The sequence below is a fragment of the Molothrus ater genome, chromosome 1 (genome assembly GCF_012460135.2).
Source record: "Molothrus ater isolate BHLD 08-10-18 breed brown headed cowbird chromosome 1, BPBGC_Mater_1.1, whole genome shotgun sequence".
In the NCBI taxonomy this organism is placed as follows: domain Eukaryota; kingdom Metazoa; phylum Chordata; class Aves; order Passeriformes; family Icteridae; genus Molothrus; species Molothrus ater.
In genome coordinates, this window is record NC_050478.2 from 48,442,277 (window position 1) to 48,450,719 (window position 8,443).

The following is an 8,443-nucleotide window of genomic DNA, read 5'->3' on the forward strand; positions in this document are numbered from 1 at the left end:
GAACTGCTTCTAGGGTTGTCTTTTAAGGATGCTCTGTCCCGATCCAAAAAAGGCACAGTCTCTCCTTTGGGACACCTGTCCCCACAATCTCTCCTTTTGGGACACCTGTCCCCCCCATATTTTCACCCCCTGGGGCCGAGGGGCACCAACACTGAACCCTCTTGGTTCTGAGGCCATTGCCTCCCCCTAGAATGCAGTCTCTGTATCACAAGGAACATGGTACTGTCCATGGCTATACAAAAAGAGTCCAGCCAAAGCCACTCCATCATCTCTTCCCACTAGGATTCTTCTCTATTCCTCTACTATCTCTCACTCGCCCAGACCTCTCTCACACTGGCCCATTTCTTTCTTCATTTTCCACTCTATCTTCCAGGAGAGGTCAATGATCTGTAAAGTTCTCATTCTCCAAAAAGGGGTTAAAAGCTCCTACAAGCGGCCGGCTGAACCCCCCCCTCTTCTCCGTCCCAACCGTGCTGCCAGCACAGGCCCATGTTTATCAAGCTTCAAGGTTACAGTCCCAGGCAGCGGCTCTCTCTCTCTCTCTCTCTGTGTCTCTCAGGGGGGGCTGCCCGATGGCTCCCAGTGTCTCTCTCTTTCTCTCTCTTCCACCCTTCCACCCCCAGGCTCAGGCCTACCTCTCTCGGCCACATGGCTTTCCCCTCCCCCTGCCCAGCCAGCAGCTGGGCCGGGGGAGAGACCCGAACTCTTTCCCGCCGGAAACCCAAGAGGACCCTCCCAGGGGAGAGCTCTGCTTTTAACTCCGTGTTCTCAGAGGCGTGTCCATGTCTCAATGGTCAGGTTAAATGCCAATATTAAAGTCTGAATATCCATTGGCCAAAAACACAGCATCTCAAAAAACACATTTCCTGTCAAACCACCACACAGGATACCTTTTTCTTGCATTATATGTGCTTATAAAGCATATAGCCTGGTTTTGGCTAGGATAGAGTTCATTTTCTTCTCAGTAACTGGTACAGTGCTGCGTGTCTCCGCGTACGGCGAGGATGCTCCGGGGCAGCGCAGACTCCGCCGATGGCCCGAATCCATCCCGGCCTCCCGGGATGCGGGAGCGGGACGTGCAGCACGCCGGGCTGCCCAGGAGAGGGGGCTGGCTGCCCGGCCCGCCGGCCTTCCCGAGCCTTTCCCGGGAGAGGCGGAGCGCCTGCAAGCCTGATCGGCGCCTCACCAGGCTCCCGGGCATGACGCTGTGCGCTGTGGAATGTCCCTTTGGCCCTGCTCCCTCCCAGCTCCTCCTGCACCTGCTCCTGGCAGAGCCGAGAAATCCTTGGCTCAGCATAAGCTCAGCTCAGCAACACCTAAAACATCAGCGTGCTATCAACATTGCTCTCACGCTGAATCCAAACCGCAGCGCTGCACCAGTCACTAAGAAAATTAACTCTAACCCTGCCAAAACCAGCTTATGTGCTTTATATCCCACTCAAGGCAGAAAGGGCTTTGCAAGGAACTAATCTGAAGAAATTGGTGCTGTACCAGGTCCTGAACGGTAGCTCCAAAAGGAGCATCTCATTTTGGAGTGGGTCACATAAAAAGATGCAAGTGATGCATCTGATATATCAATGAAGTCTGTGACAGTGTTCACAGGGGTCCGGGGATGAAGGAAGAGACGAGGATCTGACTCCATGTTTCAGAAGGCTTGATTTATTATTTTATGATATATATTATATTAAAACTATACTAAAAGAATAGAAGAAAGGATTTCATCAGAAGGCTAGCTAAGAATAGAAAAAGAAGGAATCAATAACAAAGGCTTGTGTCTCAGACAGAGAGTTCGAGACAGCTGTCTGTATTGGCCATTAATTAGAAACAGCTCTATGAGACCAATGACAGATCCACCTGTTGCATTCCACAGCAGCAGATAACCATTGTTTACATTTTGTTCCTGAGGCCTCTCAGCTTCTCAGGAGGAAAAATCCTAAGGAAAGGATTTTTCAGAAAATATCATGGCTATAGACATCCATGTATATTATTTTAAAAAACAAACTTAAACTGCATAGGAATTGTGCAAGAAAATGCCATTGTAGAAACAATAACAGAGGTGGAAGGCTACATGACATCTTTTAGATAGGAGAGAGTTTAAAGAACAGAATATACAACCTTCCAAAAATTTGATTACAGAAAATCAAAATATGTGGTTTGCAGTTTATTCTGATGGTTTTCTGCATACTGTTTTAGCAGAAAGTCCTGTAGATGTTTTAAAATCTGATACTAATCTATGTGACCATGTGCTAAAGCATGGAAAAAAAACCTAAAAATAGAGGACATGGTTTTTAGTGATTTCAGATTTTCAGTTTTCTTGCCACTTGCATAATTCTCCTAATCTCATTTTTTATTTGCTTGATTTAGTACTTTTTTCATCCACTCAGAATTCCCCATCCATGTTTTTTTCAGAAAAACATTTATCATTCAGACAGGAACAATGTATTTTATACTAGTGGTGTTCCTGTTAGGTCATCTTTAAAGCAAAACAGAGAGGAGAAGAAAAGGGGAGAGGAAACAAGGGCTACTCATTCTAAAGCAATTGAAGATGAAAAGAATGGAAGGCAGATACTTCAGCACCACTTTAAATGGTTTTGAATGCCTACTGCCAACACACCCTTCAAAGTCATACTTTTGGTAGAAGCAACATGTCAGAATTTTCATCCTTTCTATACCTGACACTGCTTTACACCTTATTTCCTTCTTTCAGTATGTTTATGTTCAGAAAATGTTTCTGGACATCACTGGAGGCTGAGAACTTTGCATATATGCAATTTATCCATGAAACAGTTGGGGTTTTGTTAGTACTGCAACATTAACCACATAAATCTAAAATCTGAGAGGCATTGACTCTCTACTGAAGTGATGATAGTTGTACTGGTAATACCATAACTGCAAATCTGTTTATTGAAGGTTACGACAATACTTTGTCAGTCTGCTGTATCAGGCTTTGCAGAATGAGCATTATAAATACACCCTGGGTAAAGCCCAGTTTGGTGAGAATGTCTTGCTTACAATAATCTAGACATATTATCTCTTCTAGCAGAATAAAATGTAACAAAGGATCACACTTAAAATCTCTACTCAAGAGTGTTAGGGGTTTTTTTTTTCCTTTTCCTACTTTTTACTTCTCATTTTTCACTTAAACATGTTAGTTTCAATAGATCCTGTCACATGAATGGCAAAAATAAGGTCTCCCTTTTAAAGCTTCATGAAACTACCAGATGTTTTTTTGGTCTTACAAGCATATAAACATATTTCTAAAGTTAACATTAGTAGATATATTTCCATGCACGAAGACATTTGTTTAGGTGGAAACCATGGACAGTTAAACACAGAAATACATAAAAACAGATGAAAGAAAATAAAGCATTTAGAGTAGTTTATGCACAAAAATATAGCTAAAAATGGGGCAATTATTGGTGTATACAAGGATTGCAAATAGAGGTTTTTCAGGAAAGAGTTTTAGCTACACGTAGAGGATTTATCATCAGTTTCTAGCATAAATAAACTGTAAAAACCATCACTGAATGTTTGAAATTCCTTATTTTTTATTTTCATTAAACTCACAATCTGTAACTGAGTGAAAGCACTTTTCCTCAGAGAGAGGAACTTGTCATGAAACAAAAAAAAAAAGCACAATCTGAAAAGGTCAACTTTTTTCTAATGTCAGACAGGTCATCTGTAGAGGGAACAGAGAGGACTTGATCAGGGAAAATTAATCAAAAATAATAATATTCATTAGAAAGATAAAGCAGTAGATGTGGAAAAGCGAGAGAGTTTGCAGAGAGATAAATGTGAGTGTGAATGGCCAAAAAGTAAGAAATTGGCTCATAAATGGCCCAGAAGCATTCTGTGTGCTCAAAGCACTTTCCAAAAGCCAACAGAAATTCAAAATGGTCTTTTGTTTAAAAGTAAAGTACAAGCATTTCTTTCTTCTTCCCAAGTGAATAAGCTCTTATCTTTAAGATAGAATTTGTCTTGTGTTGATGACAGCCAAGAACTCAGAGAAGAACATTTCTGTCACTGAGCTGACTAGTGAACTGCTGTGGGTTACAGTCTAATAAAGTTCCCATTAACATCAGAGACAGAAGGATTTTTGGACTGTTTCTTTTCCAGGGAAGGAGAAGTTTTCTTTATAGCATAGGATCATAAAATAATGATTCATGTGCCTGTGAGAAATTTGGAGAATTTTATCATTTGATAAAACACGTGTAGGAGGGAGTTAGCTAATTTCATGGAACAAAAATAATGCCTTCAAAAGCAGCACGTCAGCCTGTTAATATGGTTACTATGGTTGTTATGAAATATGCTGAACAGAGCTGTTCAGCTGCTGCAGTGAATATTAAACAGCAATTACTGCTTGCACTAACTTTACATTATCTGGGAAAAAAAAAAACCTCTAAAAAGAATGTGTTTTATTTCTATAACTGACAAATGTTTGGAGCTTGGCTGCTGGTTTTACTTTGTCATTTTCTTGCTGCAGGGTGAGCTTAAATTTCCTGCACAGGGGGTTCATTTGCTTAAACTGAACCATGTCATGGAGAAGGAATTACCAACAGCTTTAACACTGGAGTGGGGTGGCCAAGTTATGTGACAATCCTAATTGTATACTTGCCTTGTAATTTCTTAGTCAAGTGATTGCTTTTCTTCCTGTCCTATTGCTGAAATACTTAATCACATCCTATCAATATTATCTATTTGGGAAGCAATCTGATCACCTGCAGTGCAACCTACTTCACTCTTCTTGTAGGAGAGGTAGACATTAAGAGCTGATGAACTAGAGAAGCTGAGGTATTAGCTCAGCTAGCCAGGGATGTCTGTGGGCATTGGTTTTGCAGTCTGAGGTTTGAGAACCACTCATGCACAGGAACACGAACCTCCATCACATCCTGACAAGTATTTAAGCAGTTCCTTTGATTTCAGGGGGGACCTGGAGGTGTAATGACTTTGCACATCTTAGTGTCTATCTTTAGGCACTGCATGTAACTACTGGAATGTGTGTGTATATTTTGTTGCAGGAAGCAACATACTCATTTCCACTGTTTACCACAGCATGAAAGGACAGGAAGAAACACTTGAGACACTTGCATCAGAAAGTGGCTCACCTTACATCCAGCTACTTGATGCAATGGCTCATGCTAGAGATAACTGTTGTAGTGCCCACACTTCACCTTAGAGCAGCAGCTGCTGTGAGAACAATTAGCTGATGTCCTAAGGCCAGCATGAACATCAGAGACCTGTGACCAGCCTCGAGTGAGACACTCTGCCCTTAGACCTCCTCACTGCCTGGGTAAGGGATCACACTGAAACAACCACCTGCATTTCAGCACTAGCACAGTTTAAGAAGCTCTGTATCACAACTCATCTGCTGGAAAAGCCAAGTGACAGGAAAGCCTTCTTGCTCATTCCAAAACTCTCCTCCACATGTATTGCACACTGACACATCCTCTTCCCAAAGAACAGCATTAATAAGCTCTCTGGCACATTTGACTCCATTTGACATCCCTGTTCCCCAACTCCTGCCACAGGAGGAGGCTGAGGAGTCTTTAGAAAGTAATTTACATCATGTGGCTTTAGAAGATTTTACTTATTATCTATCAATAGCATTTTTGAATAAGAAATTACATTTCCTTCAGCCTCATCTTCAAAATGAACCCTGATGGTCTTTCTCCAGAAAGAAAGAATATAAACCTGAGAATAACAACATTCAGAACAACACCAAAATATTAACCTGTGCTGGTTGCTAGCTACTTATTCTGCCAAAGAACCTATTATTGACACCCATTTTTACAGAGGCAACAGAGCTAAAGACTGAAAAATACTAACGTAAATATAAGCAGAGGAAAACCAAATGACAAAGGCTTTAGGATGCAAATTATGTGTACTGTTACTGTACTTCTCTTTCCATTTTTCTTGCTCCAGAAGATTACAGGCAGTCTTTCCTAAATGCCCTGTAATAGGCACACGTGAACAGAGTCCAAGGTAACAATTTAAGGGGAATGTTGTCCGAAACCTAGGCACAACCTGCTCCACTCCTTTAGAAGGTGGAGCAGGCACTCCATTACCTGCACATGAAACTCAGTTGCTCACATTCAAACATCAGGACAGAGAGATATGCCTCTGTTAGGAAAACAGTTGTGTTGGTTTTGGCTGGGATAGAGTTAATTATTTCTTAGTAGCTATGGTTTGGATTCAGTATGAGAATAATGTTGACAACAGGCTGATGTTTTGGTTGTTGCCAAGCAGTGCTCACCCAGAGTCAAGGACTTCTCATTATCTTAGGTGCACAAGAAGCTAAGGGGGGAAGCATGGCCAGGACAGATGACTTGAACTAGCCAAAGGGATATTCCATATTTAAACTCAGGGGAATTGGCTGGGAGCTGCCAATTTCTGCTTGATGATGGGCTGGGCATTGGTCAGCAGGTGATGAGCAATTGAATTGAGCATCAGTTTTTTCTCTAGTTTTTTATTTATCCTTTTCCTTTTTCCTATTATTAAGCTGTCCTTGTCTCAGCCTATGGGTTTTACATTTTTCAAGTTCTCTCCATCCCACTGGTTTGGAGGGTCTAGTGAAGAAGCAGCTGTGTGGTACATAGTTGCCAACTGGACCTAAACCACAACAGCAATATTGAAGAAACTTCAGAGTCCTTCCTTCCACGACCTAACCTTGTCGGTCCTTCCCTGTATTCAGATCCACTGACAGTTAGGAAAATACCTCTACACAATCTGGAAAATGTAGTCCATTAGTCCATGCTCAGCTCATTTTTTTCAAGTCTGCACCACTAAATGTCCTCTCTTTGGACAGCATTACAAACACAAGATTACCTGTGCAAATTTCTTCAGAAGGACTTCCAAAGCCAACTTCTACATAATTTAATCTGTCTGAAGTCATGTCCTGAGTGGTTACTGAATGTAAATCCCTAAATCTCTCCATTCCCTATCCAAAAGCAGAAGATTATCAGCTCCCAAAATTAAGTTGTTGTTTAGCTCACTAGTATGATCTGAAATTAGGGCACCTAGCAATAATACTCTGTGTGATATACAATGATATATTTTGACTCCCAGCGTTCTCAGTAGATTAGAAAACATAGCCTTAGCATACTGTGCTAAGCACTTTAATTACTGACTGGGTTTAGTACAGCTTAATAAAGCCTTCTCAGCAAACCCTACTTGAATTTCCTTGATTAAAGCAAGATGTGATGCCGTTGCAGTAGGAACTGAAACAATTCTTAACCCATCAGGATCCCCTCCATACACCCTGTAGAACAGCAAAAGCAGAACACTTTTTTTTCTCCCCAGTGAGATTCTTTAAGACAGTATTTTGACAAAGCTAGCAGAGGAGAGGAGATAGGCCACCCAGAAGGAGGCAGAGGAGGCATTAATCTGACAGGTCTTAAAATATTAGTTCTTTATCTGAAGGCAGATATTTCTCATCTCTACTAGATTTTACCCAGGATCTCTTTTCCCCCTCCCTTCCATAGTTTTGTCATGCCTTTCCCTTAAAGCTGATGGTTCCTTTTCCAGAGTGGACAGCCTCTAAATTGTGGCACATGAACTGTAACAACACTATTACAACATAGACTACAAAACTGGCTGAAACCCCCACTGAAACCAACCTAAGGGGATGTAAAAATGATCACAGAGCAATCACTCAGTTAAAAAAAAAAAAGGGTAACAATACCAAAGCCCCAGTACAGCTGCTGCTCCAGACTGTCACATGATGGATGGGGAGATTACATTGTAAGGGTGTATTTGCCCAGGGATTTCTTTTTCCACAGTCCGTCCTATCAGGGACTTGGCTGGAGCTATCAGGTATCATAATTGATTGGTGCCAATAAGCCTATCTAATGGAGATGAGAACTCAGTGGGAAAAATTTCTTTAATATCTAAGGTTTAAGGAAATTAGGTTTGGGGATTTTTTTGCTCCTCTAATCCTGTGTCTATTGTAGCATAACTCCAAAATGGAAGAGCTACAATCTAATTGCCTTTTCTTGCAGTCAGATCTCTCTTTCCCTACTAACCAGCAAGCTGGCTGGTTCTGTGAGCATGTATGGCTATCAGATCTGATAGCTGCATTTTATTGAGATCTGAGCCTCAGCTAGTTATAGCTATCAAATATATAATATTTTTTAAATTGGATTGTAACAAGTCATTCAGTCAGGAATATGAAGGAGTACTGAGGGTTTTGCTTTCCTCATGATGTTAGTGGTTACACACAACCTGCACAGGCTTTAGTTTTCAGAAATCTACCCTCTATTTACTGGCTATATTTTTAAGACATAACACTTATCTTTTCATATAATTTCAACTACAGATGAGGCCTCAATAACAGTGGCTGTTCATGTGTTATCACAAATTATACTCCTAATCTGTTCAGCTAAATTTCAACCACATTTTATTCCAAGCTATGTTTATTTCAAAACATGCTGTGGCAGAGGATTGC